Here is a 21277-nt window from a genome sequence, read left to right as displayed (position 1 = left end):
CTTTTTTGGGTATTAGTTCTAGAAGGTCTTATAGGTCTTCATAGAATTGTTCAACTTCAGCTTCTTCAGCATTACTGTTTGGGGTAAAGACTTGGGGCATAGACTTGGATTACTGTGATACTGAATTGTTTGCCTTGGAAATGAACAGAGATCATTCTGTCATTTTTGAGATTGCACCCAAGTACAGCATTTCAGACTCTTTTGTTGACTATGATGGCTACTCCATTTCTTCTAAGGGATTCTTGCCCATAGTAGTAAATATAATGGTCATCTGAGTTAAATTAGCCCATTCCAGTCCATTTACGTTCACTGATTCCTAAAATGTTGATGTTCACTCTTGCCATCTCCTTTTTGACCACTTCCAATTTACCTTGATTCATGGACCTAACATTGCAGGTTCCTATGCAATATTATTCTTTACAGCATCGGACTTTACTTCCAATACCAGTCACATCAACAACTGGGTGTTGTTTTTACTTTAGCTGCATCTCTTCATTCTTATTGGAATTAATCCTCTACTCATCTACAGTAGCATATTGGGCATCTACTGACCTGGGGAGTTCATCTTCCAGTGTCCTATCTTTTTGCCTTTTCATGCTGTTCATGGGGTTCTCAAGGAAAAAATGCTGAAGTGGTTTTCCATTCCCTTCTCCAGTGGACCACATTTTGTCAGAACTCTCCACCATGACCAGTCTGTCTTGGGTGGCCCTACATAGCATGGCTCATAGTTTCATTGAGTTAGACAAAGCGATGGTCCACGTGATCAGTTTGATTAGTTTTCTGTGATTCTGGTTTTCATTTTTTCTTCCCTTTTCGGATAAGGATAAGAGGCTTATGGAAGCTTCCTGATGGGAGAAAGGAAGCTAACTGTGGGGGAAACTGGGTCTTATTCTGGTGGGCGGTGCCATGCTCAGTAAATCTTTAATCCAATTTTCTGTTGATGAGTGGGGCTGTGTTCCCTCCCTGAAACTGACAAAATTATCAGTTCAGTTTAGTTGCTCAGTTGTGCCCGACTCTTTGTGACCCCATGGACTGCAGCACGCCAGGCTTCCCTGTCCATCACCAACTCTCAGAGCTTGCTCAAACTCATGTCTATCAAGTCGGTGATGCCATCCAACCATCTCATCCTCTGTCGTCCCCTTCTTCTTCTGCCTTCAGTCTTTCCCAGCATCAGGGTCTTTTCCAGTGAGTCAGTTCTTCCCATCAAGTGGCCAAAGTATTGGAGTTTCAGCTTCAGTATCGGTCCTTCCAATGAGTATTCAGAACTGATTTCCTTTAGGGTTGACTGGTTTGATCTCCTTGAGACCAAACTATGGTGGAGGTAATGAAGATAATGGCAACCTCCTTCAAAAGGTCCCGGGGCAGTCACTTCCTCACCCTCTGTCCCCGACCGTGCAGCAGGCCACCAATGACCCATGCCTCTACTGGAGATTCCTGGACACTCACAGGCAAGTATGAGTCAGTCTCTTGTGGGGTCACTGTTCCTTTCTCCTGGGTCCTGGTGTGCACAAGGCTTTGTTTGTGCCCTCCAAAAGTCTGTTTCCCCAGTCCTGTGTAAGTTCAGGTAGCTCTAAGCTGGGGTTAATGGCAACCTCCTCCAAGAGGGCTTATGCCACACTCAGGTCTGCTGCACCCAGAGCCCCTGCCAGTGTAGCAGCCACTGCTGACTGGTACCTCTGCAGCAGACATTCAAACACTCAAAGGCAGGTCTGGCCTAGTCTCTGTGGGGTCTCCTGATGTGTACAAGATTTTGTTTGAGCCTTCTGAACGTCTCTGGTGGGTATGAGGTTTGATTCTAAAGGAGATTTCACCACTCCTACCGTCTTGCTGGGGCTTCTCCTTTGCCCTTGGATGTGGGCTATCTTTTTTTGGCAGGATCCAACTGGTTTTTCAGCAAAGAGTTGCAATTTTGGAGTCCTTGCAGGAGAAGATGAGCGCATGTCTTTCCACTCCACCATCTTGATTAGTGGCTCCTATACACTAAACAAATATTTAAATGAAATGAAATCAAAGAAGCCAACTCATTATTTTTAAATAACCAGTTTTGTTTTTTTTTTAATTTTCTGAGTTTGAGAGTATGATTTCAGGAATCAGCCTATCTGAGTTTGTATCCTATCTTCCACATTAAACAAATATTACACTGGAGAAGCTATTTAAACTTTTTGGACTTCGCTTTCTTCTGTAAATGAGGAGCATATTATAATCTATTTCATGAAGTTTGTTGAGCACATCAAAGGAGTTAATGCAAGTTAAGCACTTAGCAAGAATGCCTTACACAGAATAAACTCAAATGCAGCTCTTATTTTGGGAATAAACTTTAGAGAACAAGATAACTGACTTCTTTAGTTTGTAAATAACTTTTGCATAATGCCACAGTTATAAATATGTTCTTGTTCATAAACCACAACTGCCATTCATACAAGGTTGTTGAATGAATTAGAACTTAAGAGAATGTGTTTGCAGACTGTTTTGCAAGGTAATTCCAAATCAGTTTAAAAACATGTTTCTCCAAAATTAGATGTATGCATCTTTTTAAACTCACAATTCTTTATAATGAAAAATAGCACAGAAAATTTTGCAGAGCTTTTTAAAGTGCAGCAATTTGCTATTTAAAATTAAACCAGTAGAAACTAAATTAAATCAGTCTTGGTGGTGAGAGTTGAAAAAAGGCAACTAGTTTAATGAGTGTGTAGGTTTCAACTGTCCCAAAGAGTCACCCCCAAACTCAGACCACATCCAGTCTGGCCCGGAGACAGACATGTGTAAGTAAGTAAATACTTCAGGACACAGATTATGGACATTAATGGTTCATTTAACCAAATCAGGAGATTCTGAAGATAGCAGACTGCTTTAGGAATATCCCTGGATACTTCAGTTGTTGGAGAGAATTAACATTCCTTGGTGGGGACATAAGTTCCTGGTGGGGAGGCTGGGCTACTGTACCTCATGCATTTTTCCATGAATTGATCAAAACTCTGCAACTGTGGAACATCAGTGTCCCAATGTATTGAAAATGCATTGCTGCATTCCATGTATTAAAAATACACCAATAATGACAGGCTTTAAAAATTGACAAAAACATATAACACTGTCTACTTTTATTTTTCACACTTTTTTCTTACGTTTTAGCACCTCTCATTTGCTTATATGGAAAAAAGTACAAATAATAATTTAAAGAAAAAATAAAAATGACAATTTGGGGGGAATTTGATAACAAGTTTATCTAATGCTGTGGATTTATATTGTTTGTATATGACATAAGAGCAAAACATATGAAGGTCCTATGAAATAATTAAGTACATAAGCATTTCATATCTTTAGATGATGTTTCATTTGAATTAGTGAGAAATACTGAGCTTCTCCCAAATTATTTTGAAGTGAAGTGTTCACAGCAGGAAACCACTGATATTTCTTCATATTGTTAATGACATTTCATTTTATTTTCTTTATAATTGTATTAGTTATCTATTGCAGTGCAACAACTTACTGCAAACAACATAGCTTAAAAGAACACAAATGCATTCTCGTGGATGGAATTGTCAATATATAACACATCACAAATTCTATCGTTTTTGTATACGTATAGCTCTTTAAAAATTACAAAGTAAAATAATCAGTACTTATTTTGGAGGAAGTTTAAAAAACTAATAAAAGCTCTTTGTATTAAAATTAGAAAATAAGGTACCAAGAAGAAAACACAAAAAAGTATTCATAATCCTCATAGCCCCAAGTGAGAGAGGGCAACAGGCAGGAAGGCCAGGGGTCTCCAAACGGAGGAAATAGGCTGCAAGTGTCAGACCTTTTATCTCTCTTAAGCGGCAGGAGGAAACAAACTAGTGATATTTTTTCCCTTCTCTATACAAATTTAAAAGAGGTTTCTCTTAAAATATTGTGTTGCCATGACATCTGGTTTCACCTGAAGTTAACTATTCTCAAACTTTGAGTTAACCAATGCATTTTTCTTATGGAAATGTTTGTCTTAAGCTATGTTAATGTACTGTGCATTTACCCCAAACGCTGTCTTCCGCCTAATGGCTCAGAACCTACTTGGCAAACCAGTATGTTATACTCAGACATTGTTCCCCTAATCTATGTAAATGAAACTATTTGCATGATCTGCCTTTCTGCAAAATTCAAGTCAATCGTTTTATGACCTGGAATGTCCGGTGCCCAGATTATTCCAAAATACATCTTTGGATGAGGGATCTGGTGCCATTCTGAGTTTAAGACATTCCTTTCTTATATTAACAAACTGCTAGTGACTATATAACATCCAGCTGAAGACTAGCAGGGGGGTACTCTTTCTGCCCCCTTCTGATGCCTATGTCGGAAGCTTTCTCTATCTCCTTTACACTTTAATAAAACTTTATCACACCAAAGCTCTGAGCGATCCAGCCTCGTCTCTGGCCCAGGATTGAATTCTTCTCCTCCAGAGGCCAAGAATCCCGGCTGTTTTTCTGTGGCTCAGCAACAACCTTTCACAAGGAAGAGAATTGCTGTGAATGTCTTCAATTCATAAATTTTAAATTCTGATATACACTCTTTGATACATAATGTTGCCATTACTATTTCTTAAACTATTCTACTATTTCTTAAGTATTCCACTTAACTTTCATTATCTGGTTGGAAAAATATTTGCTCAAATGATTTTACAATTTCTAAATAACAATTTTAGTTTAAATGTAATCATTTAATTTTAGATTAGTTGAATTGAAGAGTATTATCCATGTGAAGTTTGTTCTAAACGATTTTAGTGTGATGTAGCATATAATCAACTTTTGAAAATCCTCTGTGAATATTTGTAGGTGATGTGAATTTTAGTTTATAAAGTACACAATTGGATACATCTCTCATAAACTGATCTCACTAATAATACTCAAATACACTTCCGTTAAAGTGAACTGAGTGGATGCTGAGCTATTTCAAAGGTCAGAGTTTCTAATCATATCACATGTAGATTATTAAATGAAACTAGGCTCTCTCGTCCCAGTTAATGCTTTCCTTCCTTACATATGACCTTCTTTAATGTTGTTACAGCCGCTCATGTTTCTGTCTCTTTGGAAATCAGCCTTACTTTTGCTTACATGTTTATATTTGAACATTCTCAGTATCTTGCTTATGTACGTCTCCTGCAATGGTGTAGAGCTGAAATTTGCTTATAGACACAACTAGAAGTTTTCTGTTTTTAATAATTCCCTTAACACATTGAAACTTCAGCTCTACCTGGGTCTTATTAGCTTCTTTAACTTAATTTTTGGTTCATTGATGAACCAAAATTCTTTAGTTCATTCATGTCAGTCATTCTCCTTGGGATCTGCACGCCACACATCCTGGTTTGACAGGTAAGTACTTTTATATTTAATGGGGGAATATTGAAGCAAAATCTCAGTAACTTTCAACATCAATACTTAATAATTCTAAATAATACTAACAGGAACAAAATAAATATGGGGGATTAAGAGACAATTCCTAATTTAAACGATTCAATGAAACATTGCTTATTAATAACCTAGGTTTGATATAGGATGTTTTCCCCTGAGATGTCATGGATTATAATAAACGCTGTATTTGGAAGAGAACTTAATGTCCTCAGAATTTAGGAGAGGTTATTTTCAAGCGAATCTCTTATGCTATTTGAAAAGTGGATGTTATCAGCAGAGGCTGATTCATTAACTGTATCAACTTTTGAACACATCATGCTTTGCATCTTTCAGGACTGTCTCATGCCCTCTGTCCTGCTGTGACGTCTGTTCTCACCTTGATTTCAATGACCTGTTCATGGAAGATATTTTGTACCAGGAGATCCAAGGAGAGTAGGAGATGTCCTTACAGTGTTCTGTTAAAAACAGCAACAGCTTTCAAAGACAAACCTGGGAACACTCTTGTAATTAAATTGGTTCATTAAAAGCTTTGCAAGAATTGCTGAAATCTTACTTCTTAACTTTGAAGGCTTTTTATAAGTTAAACATGAAACAGCCATAACATCATGAAATATTATGCTAATAAGATTAGTCTCTTATGGAAAAAATTAAACTTTCAATAGTTTCCAAACATAAGCACAATTAATTTGAACCAAAGTCATGAGTAAACATAAATATATTTACATTTGTGCATCAAATAGACTGTATTTAAAATTACTGGATGTTTTAAAGGCAGAACTGAATGCAAAGTACAGGGCTCAAAATTCCAAGACCAGATGGTTCTATAAATCCCAGCAGAAAATATACATCTGCTGGGTCTTTGTGAATCTGTTTTGTTTGAAGGAGGTTTTATTTCACCAAATAGCATACTGTCTCAATACATCATTTGTCTTCTCTTAGAAATGTACCACTTGTATTAGGTGCTACTTTTTGTTTCTAGAATGAGTGGAGAGAAAATTATGCTCTGTTTGACACTCAAGGAACTGTTTTATGTTCTATCTAAAATCAATTTTATCAGTAGAGTTTGATTTATTTGAGGTATGGCACAAACAAATGTGCCAATTATAGAGTTTGCTGAAATTAACAGACAGGTAAGAAGGACTTTCGAATACTATTTAATTGCACCTGTAATCTTACAATATTATGTAAAGACCCTTCTCTATTGATTAGATGATACTGAAAATTGCTTTAAATTGATGATAAAATGTCAAGTGTTGCATTTACAGTCTGTTAGCACAGGACTCCAAGTAGGAAGGTCAGGCAGCTGAAGAAGAGTTCCCATAGTTACCACAAGTAAGAGAGGCATGCAATAAACCGCAGAAAGTGAAGAGAAGTTAAGCTCTGAGATTCAGAACACGATAAGCAGAAACAAAACCAAAAACTGGACTTGGACTTGGGAGGTCTGAGTTCCTTTCCTGGTTCTCTTGAGTCAGCTGAGGGCAAGTCACTGAGATCTTTCCAACTTCGGCTTCTTCCTCTTAAAATGAGTGTTTTGTTTCATGTTTTAGTCAAATGATCTCTCAGGTCATCTCTAGCTCTGAAAACCTGTAAGCAAGAGAACTAAGGGAGGAAAAGAACCAGAAACATAATGTGAAATGCTTTACAGTTTATAAATGAAGTGATGCAGGATATTAAATTTCAATGAACATTTGAGAGATTTGGTATTATCTTATATGCCAGTAAAATAAGATTTGTAGCTTTCTTATTATTTTCTTTGATTCTGTCCTCTGCTAATCTTGATTGCTGTAACCTTTTGATAATTAGGTTTACATTTTCCTTGTGAGGATCCCATGTTTCCTTTACTTTAAAAGTCAGTCAAATCAGTCATTACTTTGAATGCTTGTAACTTATACCTTCAACAGTCCAGGCTCTGCCCTGGACACCTCTTTCTTCCTCACGCTTTGCTCCATGTTTTCAGTGAGAACCTGCTGATTCCCAGCACATATGTATGGCATTACTACCACATGCTGCTGCTGCTAAGTCGTGTCCGACTCTGTGCGACCCCATAGACAGCAGCCCACCAGACCTCCCACCCCCCAACCCCCCCACCCCTCACCCCTCCACCCTCCCACCCCCGACCCCCACCCCCATCCCCACCCCCGTCCCTGGGATTCTCCAGGCAAGAGTGGGTTGCCATTTCCTTCTCCAATGCATGAAAGTGAAAAGTGAAAGTGAAGTCGCTCAGTCGTGTCCTACTCTTCGTGACCCCGTGGATTGCAGCCTACCAGGCTCCTCCGACCATGGGATTTTCCAGGCAAGAATACTGGAGTGGGGAGCCATCGCCTTCTCCACATGAATGATGTACAATTTACTATGGCATTATTACTACTAGAGTTACTACTTTTCTGCTGGCCAAAATAAGAGTAACTCCAAGTCAAGCTATCAACTCATCTATAATTATCCCTGCAAGCTAGTTTAATGTTTAAATAGGCTTGAGTCACTTGGTTGGTTGTTTTGATATAATATAGACTTGTGTCGATTGAACAGCTGGGTGCACAACAAAGAAACTCAACAGGGAACATCTAGAGCTGGTCCTTGAAGGAGTCATCCTAGTAGATGCACCCAGCTTATCTTTAGATATATATATATAATTACATTAGGTCCCACACGCTTGGGGGCTTCCCAGGTGGCTCAGTGGTAAAGAATCCACCTGCCAATTCAGGAGACGCAGGTTCAATCCCTGGTTCGGGAAGATCCCCTGAAGAAGGAAATGGCAATCCACTCCAATATTCTTGTCTGAGAAATCTCAAGGACAGAGGAGCCTGGTGGGCTATAGTCCATGGGATAAAAATAATCAGACACAGCTGAGCACACAGGCATGGACACCCACTTGGTTGCAGCTTGTGCAGAGAGGGGGCAGTGGACAGTTTTAAAGTGATGTGTCAAAATACAGAAGCCCAGCAGAAAGGTAAACCCATAAGACAAAAGCAAGAAGGTGGCAATGCCAGAATAGAACATACAGGATGCCTAAGAAAGATGGGTTCTTTTTAATGTCTGAGTAATATTCCATTGTGTATATGTACCACAGCTTCCTTATCCATTCGTCTGCTGATGGACATCTAGGTTGCTTCCATGTCCTGGCTATTGTAAACAGTGCTGCGATGAACATTGGGGTACACGTGTCTCTTTCAATTCTGGTTTCCTCAGTGTGTATGCCCAGCAGTGGGATTGCTGGGTCGTATGGCAGTTCTATTCCCAGTTTTTTGAGGAATCTCCACACTGTTCTCCATAGTGGCTGTACTAGTTTGCATTCCCACAATGGAATATTACTCAGCCATTAAAAATAATACATTTGAATCAGTTCTATTGAGATGGATGAAACTGGAGCCCATTATACAGAGTGAAGTAAGCCAGAAAGAAAAACACCAATATAGTATACTAATGCATGTATATGGAATTTGAAAGATGGTAACGATAACCCTATATGCAAGACAGAATAAGAGACACAGATGCATAGAACAGTCTTATGGACTCTGAGGGAGAAGGTGAGGGTGGGACGTTTTGAGAGACTAGCATTGAAACATGTATATTATCATATGTGAAACAGAACACCATTCCAGGTTCGATGCATGAGACAAATGCTCAGGGCTGGGGCAATGGGATGACCCAGAGGGATGGGATGGGGAGGGAGGTGGGAGGGGGGCTCAGGATGGAGAACACATGTAAACCCATGGCTGATTCATGTCAATGTATGGCAAAAACTACTACAATATTGTAAAGTAATTAGCCCCCAACTAAAATAAATAAATTTATTAAAAAAAAAAAAAGAAAGATGGGTTCCCTGAATCTGGGGAAGTTGACAGTGTGACTTTTGCTTTTAAAACTGAGGGCCTGAGGACCTACCTTTGGTTAGGAAGGGAATCCAGCCAGTCAGACAATCAGCCCACTGTCTACAACATGCCTTGCTAACTGAGCTCACTTCTTGATGGCACACTTCAATAAAGATTTGGATAAATTACAACGTGTTGAGAGACTAACCAATGCACAGAAGCCGAACTGTGAAGCAAGTCCGAACTGGGAACACAAAAAATGAATGTCTACTTAGTGAAAATGGAGACTTACTGGAGAGAAGACAGCCATCTTCAGAGAGCAGGGGTCAAGAGCCGTGTTTCTCCACAAGGAAGCAACAGGATCAAATAGAAGCCCATCTTGGTAACTGTGGCCTCAGTGCAATATTAAAAATAAATCCAAATTACCTGTTTTTAAAGGAAATAGACTCTGAGGAAAAACAGGCCCTGAGCCCAGGGATTAGCATCTTCACAGACATCAGACAGGAGGGAAGATGGGTCAGCCCACGGTCAGTGTGCTTGCTTTTTCCCGGGGGTAATTCCTGAGGTTCTGTATAGAGCAATTTTAATCTTAAAATTTCTAAAAAAAAAATGTGTTTTACAACTCAATTCTAGGTCCTACCTTCTCTTCAGAGCAAAACTGGCTTTCTCCTCACTTGCCTCGGCATATTTTTAGCCAAGACCCCAGTGTGCAGGAAATGATTAAACAAGAACCTCTGTGACCTTCAACAACCAACCCGCTGCTTCAGGCTGTCATGCAGGACAGCTCCAGTCCTCACGTTGTCCCCAAGGACCTTCTTCGGAACACAGCTCATCCAAAGGCAAGAAGGAAGGTCCTTGGCTGACAAGTGGACGGCTCATCACAGGAACCCGGGAACTGCAGGAGTGGATGTGACCTTGAGATTCCAGTATCTGGAGGAGGGTCCTGCCCCAGCTCCCAGCTCCAAAGGACCTGGAGGCCAGATGTGCCCGTGTAGATGGAGTGGGCTGTGCTAGACCCTGGGGGCAGAACCTCAGAGCACCCTCCCCAGCCTGGCCAAGGGCTCCGGGCAGTTCTGCTCTTCCAGGTCAGATGTCTGCTTCTCAGAAAGTGAAGAACCTGGATAGATGACCTGCCTTCCTGCCCGAGCCTGGGAGGTGCTGACATCATAGCCCAGTGCCTTACCCCCTTCAGGGTTTCTGCTTGACCTGAACCCTAACAATCCAAGAGAAGACCATCGAGCACAGGAGCCTGACCGCCAGAGAGAGGCAGAAACAGAGATGAAAGCAGCGACAGAGATGAAAACACAAGGATTTAGCCACTGTAAATGCTGCAAAAAACCTTTTCAAAGGTTTAACAGATGATGTTGGAACTAAGAAACTAAGCAGATAAATTAAAAAAGAAGATATCCTCTGCTGAGACTGAAATTAGTGAATCTGATATGTATGATCATGTGAAAAAATAAATCAGAACATTTAGCAAAAGATATAAAAAAGGTGGAACTATGAGGAAAAGGCCAAGAGACCAGGAGGGTAGATTTGCAGGCCTAACTCTCAAGGACATTTTAAAAGGGGAAAAAATGATATTATACAATAATTAAGGAAATATGAAATACAGATTCCCCTTTGTTGAACAAAAATGTATGTCTATGAACTGAAATTGCTCACTAAGTTTGAGACTGGGTTAACGTTAAAAGTTAGATTAAGGCATATCCTGATCTAATTCTGAATCTCTCATAAAAAAGAAGAAACAGATCTAGTAGAATAATTGCAATACAAGAATTTGAAAAACCTATATAAGCAGGGAAAAATGGTATCTAAACTTTCAACTGAACTACAAGAAGGTAAAAATCAGTGAAAAAAGAAAGACCACAATCAGGAATCCTATACAAAGTAAGATAGCCTTCACTTTTTAGAGAGAAAAATATATTTGAAGATAAAACAAAATTCAAAACATTTTATACAAGTATCCAAAGTAACAAAGAGCAGTACTTGATTTAAAAAAAAAAACACTAAATAATAAAACAGAAAAGACCACTTCAAGAAAAGGGTGAAGAAAAAAAAAACTGAGCAGAAGTAAACGTTAAGGGTTGATGGTACAGTGGTTAAGACTCTGCACATCCAATACAGTGGGCGAGGGTTCCATGCCTGGCCGGGGAGCTAAAAGCCCACATGCCACGTGGCGTAACCAAAAAAAGAAAGAAGTGAACATATGTATCTTCCACCTGCCACAGTATAGATGTATACATATATCATTTTTGTGTCAAGGTACATAACATATGTGCATATAATTAGATAAAGAAATAAGGTCACCCTTCTGAGGAAAGCGCTAAATAACAGTAAATGAAGAAAGTAAGGGAAGACATTCTCATACTAATAAAATCCTCTCTCACCCTAGGACCTGAGAACCTGGCCATGTAAAAGGAGAAAGGATCTCATGGTCAAAATGCAGCAGCTGTACCTGTGAAAGAGAAGTAGAGCAACAGGAGAAATCTACATAAATATAAAAAAATATAGGTACAAAAAAGGCAAGCATGTAACTGTGAGGTAAATTGATAAAATCATTTCCACCCAGTAACAAGCCTGGGCAAATCACTCCCCACTCTGTCGGATCGCAGACCTGGCCTGGCTCACACAGACTGAACACAAGAACCCAGTCCCAGAGGCCCATCCCTAAAGCAAGCAGCCAGGCAAACTGTTGCAAACTGAAGACAAACAGGAAGTCATCAAGTGTGTGTTCATGGCACTGTTGGAAAAACCAAACAGCTGTATCATCTGTGGTCAGCAGAGAAATGGGTGCTCTTGTAGTTATTCCTGGAACTATAACGTTTACTATTTTACAAATAAATCAGATAATTTTTATTTAAAGTATATTATACATTATATGTATAATATATTATATTACATTGATGTATATATATATATATATATATGGAATTTAGAAAGATGGTAATGATGACCCTATATGCGAGACAGCAAAAGAGACACAGATGTAAATAACAGTCTTTTGGACTCTGGGTGAGGGTGGGATGATTTGAGAGAATAGCATTGAAACATGTATATTATCATATGTGAAATAGATTGCCAGTCCAGGCTCGATGCATGAAACAGGGTGCTCAGGGCTGGTGCACTGGGATGACCCTGAGGGATGGGATGGGGAGGGAGGTTGGAGGGGGGTTAAAATTTAAAAAAAAAAAAAGAAAGTAAAGAAAAAAAGTATAAACTTATATTCTTGAATCCACTTTACTTTTAGAATTTTAGAATAATCCAGCCAATGGAAAGATAAGCATTGATATACAAAGTATGGTCACATAAATTTTGGTATATTCAATATACCCATCAAACACTAAACTATATATATATATATATAAATTTATTATATATAATTTAAATATATATATAAATATATAAATGGGATGACTTGGAGAAATATATCAGACTAGAAACAAATGAATGGCATAATAGCAAAAGAAGAAAAATCAGCTTGCTCTTTTAGAATTGTCTGCAGTGTCAGTGAAGAGAAACTTCAAATTCACAGATTAAAAAAGTAGAGAGAAGTCTTCCTGGCATGTAATAAATTAAACAAAGCCCAATTCCTTAACACCCTAGGGTCCTCCTGCCCTGCCACCCACACAAACCCACCTTGTAGCTCTCTGAGTGACACATTTATGATTCCAAGTCCATCCTTTGCCTCATGCTTTTTACCTAAAGAATAATAAAGTCTAGTTTATAAATGCATTTAAATTTTTTACTGTTTGGATACATTAGGTCTTAATTGCAATGTATTTATGCATTTGGAATAGGAACATTTTTCCCAGGATTTGTTGTTGTTGTTATACTTGTAATTAAACTCAAATTTGGAAGTCGCCAATAATCAGTATTGGGTCTCTCAGGTGGCACTAGTGGTAAAGAACACACCTGCCAATGCAGGAGACCTAAGAGATGCAGGTTCAGGAAGATCCCCTGGAGGAAGAAACAGCACCCCACTCCAGTATTCTTGCCTGGAGAATCCTATGGACAGAGAAGCCTGGTGGGCTACATTCCATAGGGTTGCAAAAGAGTTGGACATGACTGAAGCAATTTAGCATGCATGTAATAATCAGTGTTAACCAGTAGGCTATTATTCATGGAAACAGAACAGAAGAAACAGTCTTGAAAAAAATGCTTCTTTAAAAGTAGCATATACAACTGAGAACCAGTTTAATAATAACTTTCCTTCTAATAAGGGTAAATCAGTAAGGCTGCCTGGAGAGGCATTCAGATCCCAAACAGAGTCCACATTTTTATCTAGGGTAAAGTCAGTTAAAACAGCTAAGTCACTTAAACACCATTCCTGCACTAGTTTTCATCTGAGAATCATATGCTCAGAGGAAGATGAAGAATCCTTTAGCAAGAATGCAAACAGGACTGAACCTAGCAATCTGATTAGTGAAGGTAGCAATTTTCAATCCTTTCTACAGCCCTTTGTAGGAAGAAAGTGACCACTTTCGGTCTGGGGGTGGACAAAGCAGGACTCACACAAGAACCTCTAGACCAGTTAATTCAAACTATTAAAATGCAAGACCTAAGGAAACTACAGAGCAACAATCTACAAATTATTATAATTTCTCAGCATCCAAATGACTCATCAGCCCCTGACTTACATGTAGCTGTGAATAACACATTGCTGTTCACTGGGAGATGTAACAAGCCCGTGCCATAAGAAACTGGTCCACTTTTGAGCTGTCACTGAACATCATCATTTAAAGTTCCTCATTTTAAATAATGCCTTATAATTTGTTTTTCTGAAAAATTCATGCTTGTTATTCAAAAAGCACAAGAAGTAGCAAACTCGCACCCACTTACAATGATTCGCATCATGAACATTTTCAGATTCCTTATGTTATGATTGGAACTGCATGTGGCATATTTACATCCTTGGGATTTTGCTGCTAAAAAGACTTCTGAGCTCATTGTGTACGGAAGAAGTGATGCCCTGTGACCAAACAGTTTTGAGGATGATGGTGCCATGGAAGAACACACTGCATTTTCCATTCAGCTCACTAGAGGTTTACCACTGGCTGATGAATTCCCAGGTATCTTTGGATCCACTGTCAGAGAAGGGCATTCTTGCTGTTGCTCAGGACAACAAATTCAGATCTTAATAATAAGAGTGCTTCCCATATTCAAGATTCTTTCCTCCCCTTATCTGTAAACCTTCACATTAGATTTTCCATAACAAATATTGCTCATAACAAGCACATCACAGTGTCAGCAACAAGAGCCCTCTCCTCTTGGTCCTGAAATGTCAGGGTTTGACAGCACAGCAGAGCCTTGGGACCGGACGAGAGAGAGGTGCCCTTGTGCACCTGCTCTGTCTCTGTGCCCTGCATCTGCCCCACAGGTGCCACCAGGGCAACACCCGTGAAGCACAGAAGAGAGGACTTCGGGGTACACAGGTTTCCATCCCAGCTGTGTGTCCTCAGGATGTGATTTTAGCAACCAGGGGCCTCACTTTCCTTATATTAAAACAAGGATAACAATGTCTACTTTGAAAGACTTATAAAGGTCCTGTAAGGCTGATGTTATGCATGAATCCTCCATCAGGGCTGGAGGCACCAATGTCTAGAAATGGTCCAGGTGGAGTGGGCACAGTAGGACCCTAGGCTCCGAGTCCTGGACTTGAGCCCCTGCTCCTACCCAGGACACCGCAGTCCTCGCGTGGCCCCCACTTTGCTGTGCACCTGACTTCCCTCCCCCCAGTGGGCACACAACTGGTCTGAGGAGGGATGGAGAAGCCCTCCACCTTGCTCTCTGCTTTGCCTCCCTGCTTTCATGTTTTGGAGATTTGGAGGTTTTTCATTATCCCTGGCCATCATCACTGAGGTGAGGACAGGTACAGCGTCCTCCCACGGGACTGAATCACTGTCTATAGAACACCGCCACAGAGGAGAGGAAGGCCGGGACCCAGGGGTCACTGTGGCTCTGGGAGACAGTCTCTTGTATTTCCAGTGCTTGCATCCCCGCTCTGCACGTGGCAGCTGACAGTCTCCTCCCCTCCCGCAAGAATGCCCAGCACTGCTTCCGTGAGGGGGCTACCATTTCATTCTCAGAGAACATGGGAGCTGCCCAAAAACATGGGAGCTGCCCAAGAACATGGGAGCTGCCGGAGTCCACGGCCTCCAGGGGTGGCAGGCATGTGGCCATGGTGGGGCCACAAGCGCAGGTAAGTGCCCACATGGGAAAGCCCCAGCACGTTCCGCTAAGGACCATCCAGCCCTTAGTTCATTTCCAGGCATCAGCAGACGATCCATCTCTTCCTAGTCCCAGGTCACCACTTACTCCATGCTATTTGATTTTTTTAAATTTATTTTTAATTGGAGGATAATTGCTTTACAACATTGTGTTGGTTTCTGCCATACATCAGCATGAAGCAGCCATAGGTATACATATGTCCCCTCCCTCCTGAAACCCCCTCCCACCCCATTCCACCCCTCTAGGTTGTCACAGAGCACAGGGTTTGTGCTCCCTGCACCATACAGCAAATTCCCACCAACTACCTATTTTACATATGTTAGTGTATATGTTTCAGTGCTACTCTATCTGTTTGTACCACTCTTTCCTTCTTTTGAGCCATACTTTCCCCATTTATTGAAGGATAATAGAATCCACATCTTAAAAGATACTGTGACGACAAAATGGGTGTCTACGAAGCAACTTGGGAGGCTTGCAAAAGGTGATATGGTAGGTGTCACAAACCACATTGAATCACTAGACAAGGTCTTTGGCTAATGCTAACAGGACTCCCCTCCCCCAAATTTCCAATGAACATGGCTAGACAGCTTACGTAGCATGGATAGTCTAAATCAGTTGGATTCCTGGGATGTTTTCTCTCTCGCTGACCCCCAAGAAGGAGATTTATTCAATACCAATAAATGGTGTTTTGTCCTTGGTGTAGGCATGGCAGATGCAGTGAGTATAGGAGACCAGATCCACCATCGGGTCCCTCTCCCCCTGCAAGGTTGGTGTGAGTGGAGGAGGCTGGGGGAGAGCTGCTCTGTCCTCCCTAGGGTCCCCTCCATCAGCATCCATCAGCCTTCTCAAGGGAGAAGAAAGTGTTTGTGTTTCTTTGTGTACTTTTGTGCAAAGAGCATGATCTTTGACCCTGGCAATGAAGAAACGCATGTACCTAAATCCACACCAAGCAGTGACATGGGCACTGACCTCCACAGCTATCCGCCACACTTGCACGTGGGCCTTGAGAATCTCAGGGCAGCTCACATCATCCCACGGGCACACTGCCTTCACGCACACTGCAGCCTGGGCCTGCTGAATGCCATCACCAGTCACAGCTGGGGGACCCGTGCAGGGCTGAACACTCCAGGGCTTTGATACCAGAACCTGGTGGTGAAAACAGAAAGGTGCGGGTGACAGTAGGGCCTGGGCTGAGTGACAGGGACAGGCCCTCAACAGTGAAGCCAGGTCAGCTAAAGGGACATGGTGGGAAGACAGATACTCACTCTCCAGCTGGGAGGCTCTGAATAGACAGCAACAGTTACCAAGTTCTTAAACCCCAGACTTTTGAACTATTGCTTTCTATTTAAGTTTTACAAAATGATTCAAAGTAAAATTCTGTCAAGATTAAAAAAAAAACAAACACATATTTTCATCTAAAACTACATGAACTGGCCTTGGAAATTGCCTGAGTGATTTAATATTGACATGTTAACCTATAAAGGAGGAGCCTACCTGGCTCCTCCGTCCATGGGATTTCCCAGGCAAGAGTACTGGAGTGGGTTGCCATTTCCTTCTCCAGGGGATCTTCCTGACCCAGGGATTGAACCTGGGTCTCCCACATTGCAGGCAGACGCTTTAACCTCTGAGCCACCAGGGAAGCCCTATGAAGGATATATTGCTCTTAACTGACATATACTAGTTGATTATATCTCTTGACTCATTGAAACAAATGCATGCATTTTTAAATGAAAGGATACAGTTTAAGAACATTATTAAAGTGACCCTTGTTCATTCCTTCAAGAAATTATTGAGTACCACACACCAAGCGCTTTCTCCTGCTGGATCCACGAGAGCAGACTAAAATGTGACACAGAAGAACTGGTGCCACCGATGTGGTCTTGAGAGCTGCGATGGTGTCCCCACCCCGCCCCGGCAGATTCACATGTGGAAGTGCTAACCCCACAGCATTTCAGAATAGACTGCATTTGGAGATACAGACTTTAAAGAGTAATTTAGTAAAAATAAGGCCATTAGGATGGACCTGAATCCAATATGACTAGTTTCCTTGTAAGGAAAGGAAATGTGGACACGGGCTAGAGGGAAGACCACGTGAGGACACAGGCAACAGGCAGCTGTCCACAAGGCGAGATGGGATCACTTGGCAGGAACAAACTCTCCCAACACCTTGGTCTTGGACTTCAGACTCCAGAATTGTGAGAGAGTAAGTTTATGCTATTTAAGCCACCCAGTCTTGGTGTATTGTCATGGCAACCCTAGCAAACTAATTACATAAGGAAGACAGGTTTCTCAAAGAACCAAAGCTTTCCCAACTTGTTTAGTCTTTGACTACATATATTCTTAAATTATTACCAATTAAACATATTAGCCCAATTATATGTTGCAATAAGTCCAGAGTGCTAAAAATAATTTATAAGAATTAATTAAATGAAATAATATGTGTTACACCTGCCAAGGTGCAATAAAAACAGTTAAACTTTTTTTTTTTTTTTTTCTAAAAGCTCTAATTTATTTTTCTGGGTCCTCTAAATAGTCTCCCAGGTCCTCCTTAATTCTTTGTATTTCTTGATAAGAAAAAGGCTTATTAACTCGCATAGACTGATTATTTCTCCCGGTGGGTGCTTCATGAAGAGGCAACAGCTTGTGCGGCTGTTCCTCAGTCTCTCTGGCTGCTCTGCGCATGTGATCCCAGGGATCGAGTGGAGGAACCCGCTCCACTTGCTCTCCTTGTCTCCTGTCCTCCTTCTCATCTCTCACTCCGATGGTCTGAGCTTCTACTGAAACCAGAGTAGTCTGAGGTCGTACTGAGACAGGAAGTGTTTGGACCTCTGCATGGGCAGTTCGAATCTCAGTTTGGGTTTCCACTGAGACCAAGGCAGCCCTTCTTGGGGGGTTTCTCCGGCTTTCAGTTTGTTCAGTTGGGAGCCCCGGGTACGGGGGCAAAGTAGGAGGACAGGAGGGAGCTGAAGGAGTCACACTCAAATCTACACCCTTAGGACACAAGTCTGGCATATTTCGCAGAGAGAAAAAGGGCAACACATATGCTACTTCTATCCATCTCCCTTGTTTTCTACAGAACCGGTCTAATTGTAAAACAGTATTATACTTAAGAGACCCTCCAACCGGCCACCGTTCGCCGTCCTCCAGTGGGTACCGCAGCTATGCAGTATCACATAGGAAGACCAGGTGTGTCTTCTTTAAGCCCTGGGGATCAAATCTATCCCAGTTTTTCAGGATACAGTTCAAAGGAGTGAGGCTGGAATTGTTAGCTCCCATCTTGTCCTGAAGACTCCCGGACGAGCCCCCAAGATGAAAGGTTGTTGCTGAACCCACGAAAAGATGCCGGGATTCTCGGCCTCCGGAGGAGAAGAATTCAATCCAGGGCCAGAGACGAGGCTTGATTGCTCAGAGCTTTTGTGCAATAGAGTTTATTAAAGTATAAAAGGGATAGAGAATGCTTCTGACATAGGCATCAGAAGGGGGCAGAAAGAGTACCCCCAGTTAAACTTTTTACTACTTTATTTATAATATAATTCACAAATGGAAGCTATCTGGAAGAACGCTTTTAAGGAAAGAGTAATTTTTAGTATAATGCTAATTAAAAACTTAGTTCTAGGCAGTGTTTGATGTCCTTCCTTTTTAAAATTTGTTGAAATTTTTTTTTCTTTTATGAGCTGTGGTTGACTGAACCCATGGATATAGAACTGAGGATGTGGGCATTGACTGTACAACTTTGACTACGACTCATGAGAGCTGCCATCTTTGTCTTATTTATGCTTTTAAATGAAATGTTTTTAACATTTAATTGTTTGTAGTAGATTTTTCTCTATTAAGTTAGGATGCTCTGTTTTTCCTAGAACACTAAGAACTTTTCTTAAATTCAAGAGAGATGTTCTACTTTTCACAGGATATTTTTCCTACAAATACTGAAATGATCTTTTTTTCCCTGTTTAATCTGTTTGTGACATAATTATATGAATATTTAAAAATTTTGGTACCAATTGTATTCACAGAGTGAACCTATTTTGGTCATGTTTTATATATACATTGCTCAACTTGGATTTTCAATACCTTGTTTAGAATTTTTATCTAAATTTCTGTGAGATATTATCTTATAAAAGTTGCTTTTTTCATACTGCTTTTTTTTTTTAATTTTGAAATGTTGCTGTCCTCAGACAATAAGAGTTCTGCATTCCCTCCTTTTACACTCTCTGAGTGACTCCATGGGATTTGGAACTGCCTAGATTTATTTATAAACCAAATACTAGGCTTGGTTTGAAGAACACGTGTCAGAAATTTATTCTGAAAAGCTTCCTTCCCATTTGAGGTCACAACGTCTAGACTATTTTGCCAAAGCGTTTTGTTTCTCTTTATTGCTTTGTGCCCTGTTCTGCATTTCCAACAAGATAAGTGGATAGTGTGCTACGTTAATAAATAAAGTTTGATTATTGTTGTTGCCGAACTGTGTCCTCAAGAAATGTTTGTGGGAGCTCTCATCTCCAGCACCCGTCCATGGGGTCTCATAATGTGTAAGCAGGATCCTTTCAGATGTTATCACGTTGAGTCCATAAACTGGGCTCTAATCCACTATGACTGGTGTCCTTGTGAGCAGAGGAAAATGCAGACACAAACATACAGAGAATACACCTCGGGATGACAGGGGCTGACGGTGCGTGGCAGCCACAAGCCAAGGAAGACCAAGGATTGCTAGCAAACCACCAGAACCTAAGTGAAGGATCCGCCCTTATAAGTTCCAGAGGGAGCAGGGCTCTGTTGACTCCTTGAACCAGACTTTTTACCCTCCAAACAGAGATTGGGACATTTCTACTGTCTTCATCCCTCCAGTTGTGGTTTTTGTCACGGGAGCCCTAGGAAGCTAACGTGATTATTAGCTCCCATAACTTCATGCTAAGTTCACCCCTAATTTCTAAAACAGTTTTTCTGCTCATTTTTAATATAAGGTAATTTTCATTTTTATCTTTGAAGGTGTTGTTAAATTAAATGTCTCAAAATAAGTTATAAAGTTATGTTGTATTCTGAATGGTTAAGCTTAAATTATACAGCACGAGCAATAATGGATAATGGAAATCAGAAAGTTAAAAAGGTGAAATTAATGGCCATGAGTTGTGAGAGTTCAGAAAATACATGGTAGTTTGAGGTTTTAAAAAGTAGAGCACTGAGCTTTCCCTGATAGTATAATCTTGGTTTTGTTCATTTCAGTCCTTTGCTATTGATCTGTTTCTCAGGTCATAACCAATTTAGCTAAACATTAAACATGCCTGTCCCTGTTGTCACTTGCTGCTTGTACTGTGGCTCACCCCAGAGCTCTTAGAAATACTGACAGTCTTTCAACCACGCATAGCACAGGTACCATATTGAGTAACTTATTAATGCTATAGAGCTGATGTTTGAAACAGTACCAGTCGTGAGCTCCAACCTCATCAGAGGGAAGTCTGAGATCAATACATTCTCAGAAACTTATTGATTCACCCGCATGACTCAAGAGGATGCTAGCTCTATTTTTTTTAACTTTTTAAATTGTTGATACTGTCACTCCTTTTTCTTAGTTATAACTAGCCCCTGTGTGTGTGTATGCTCAGTTGTGTGTGACTCTTTTATGACCCCACAGACTGTAGCTGGCCAGGCTCCTCTGTCCATGGGATTTCCCAGGGAAGAATGCTAGAGTGGGTTGCCATTTCCTTCTCCAGGGGATCTTCCCAACCCAGGGATTGAACCTGCATCTCCTGCATGGGCAGGTGGGTTCTTTACCGCTGAGCCACCAAGGAAGCCCCAGTTAGCCCCGAGCGACAATATAAAGCAAATTCTCTATTAGTATCTTTGGTATATCTCTTCACT

The sequence above is a fragment of the Giraffa tippelskirchi genome, chromosome 6, assembly GCF_054371585.1.
Source record: "Giraffa tippelskirchi isolate mGirTip1 chromosome 6, T2T-mGirTip1v1.2.pri, whole genome shotgun sequence".
NCBI classification, from domain to species: domain Eukaryota; kingdom Metazoa; phylum Chordata; class Mammalia; order Artiodactyla; family Giraffidae; genus Giraffa; species Giraffa tippelskirchi.
The sequence above is the reverse complement of the archived record's forward strand: the minus strand, read 5'-3'. Positions refer to the sequence as shown.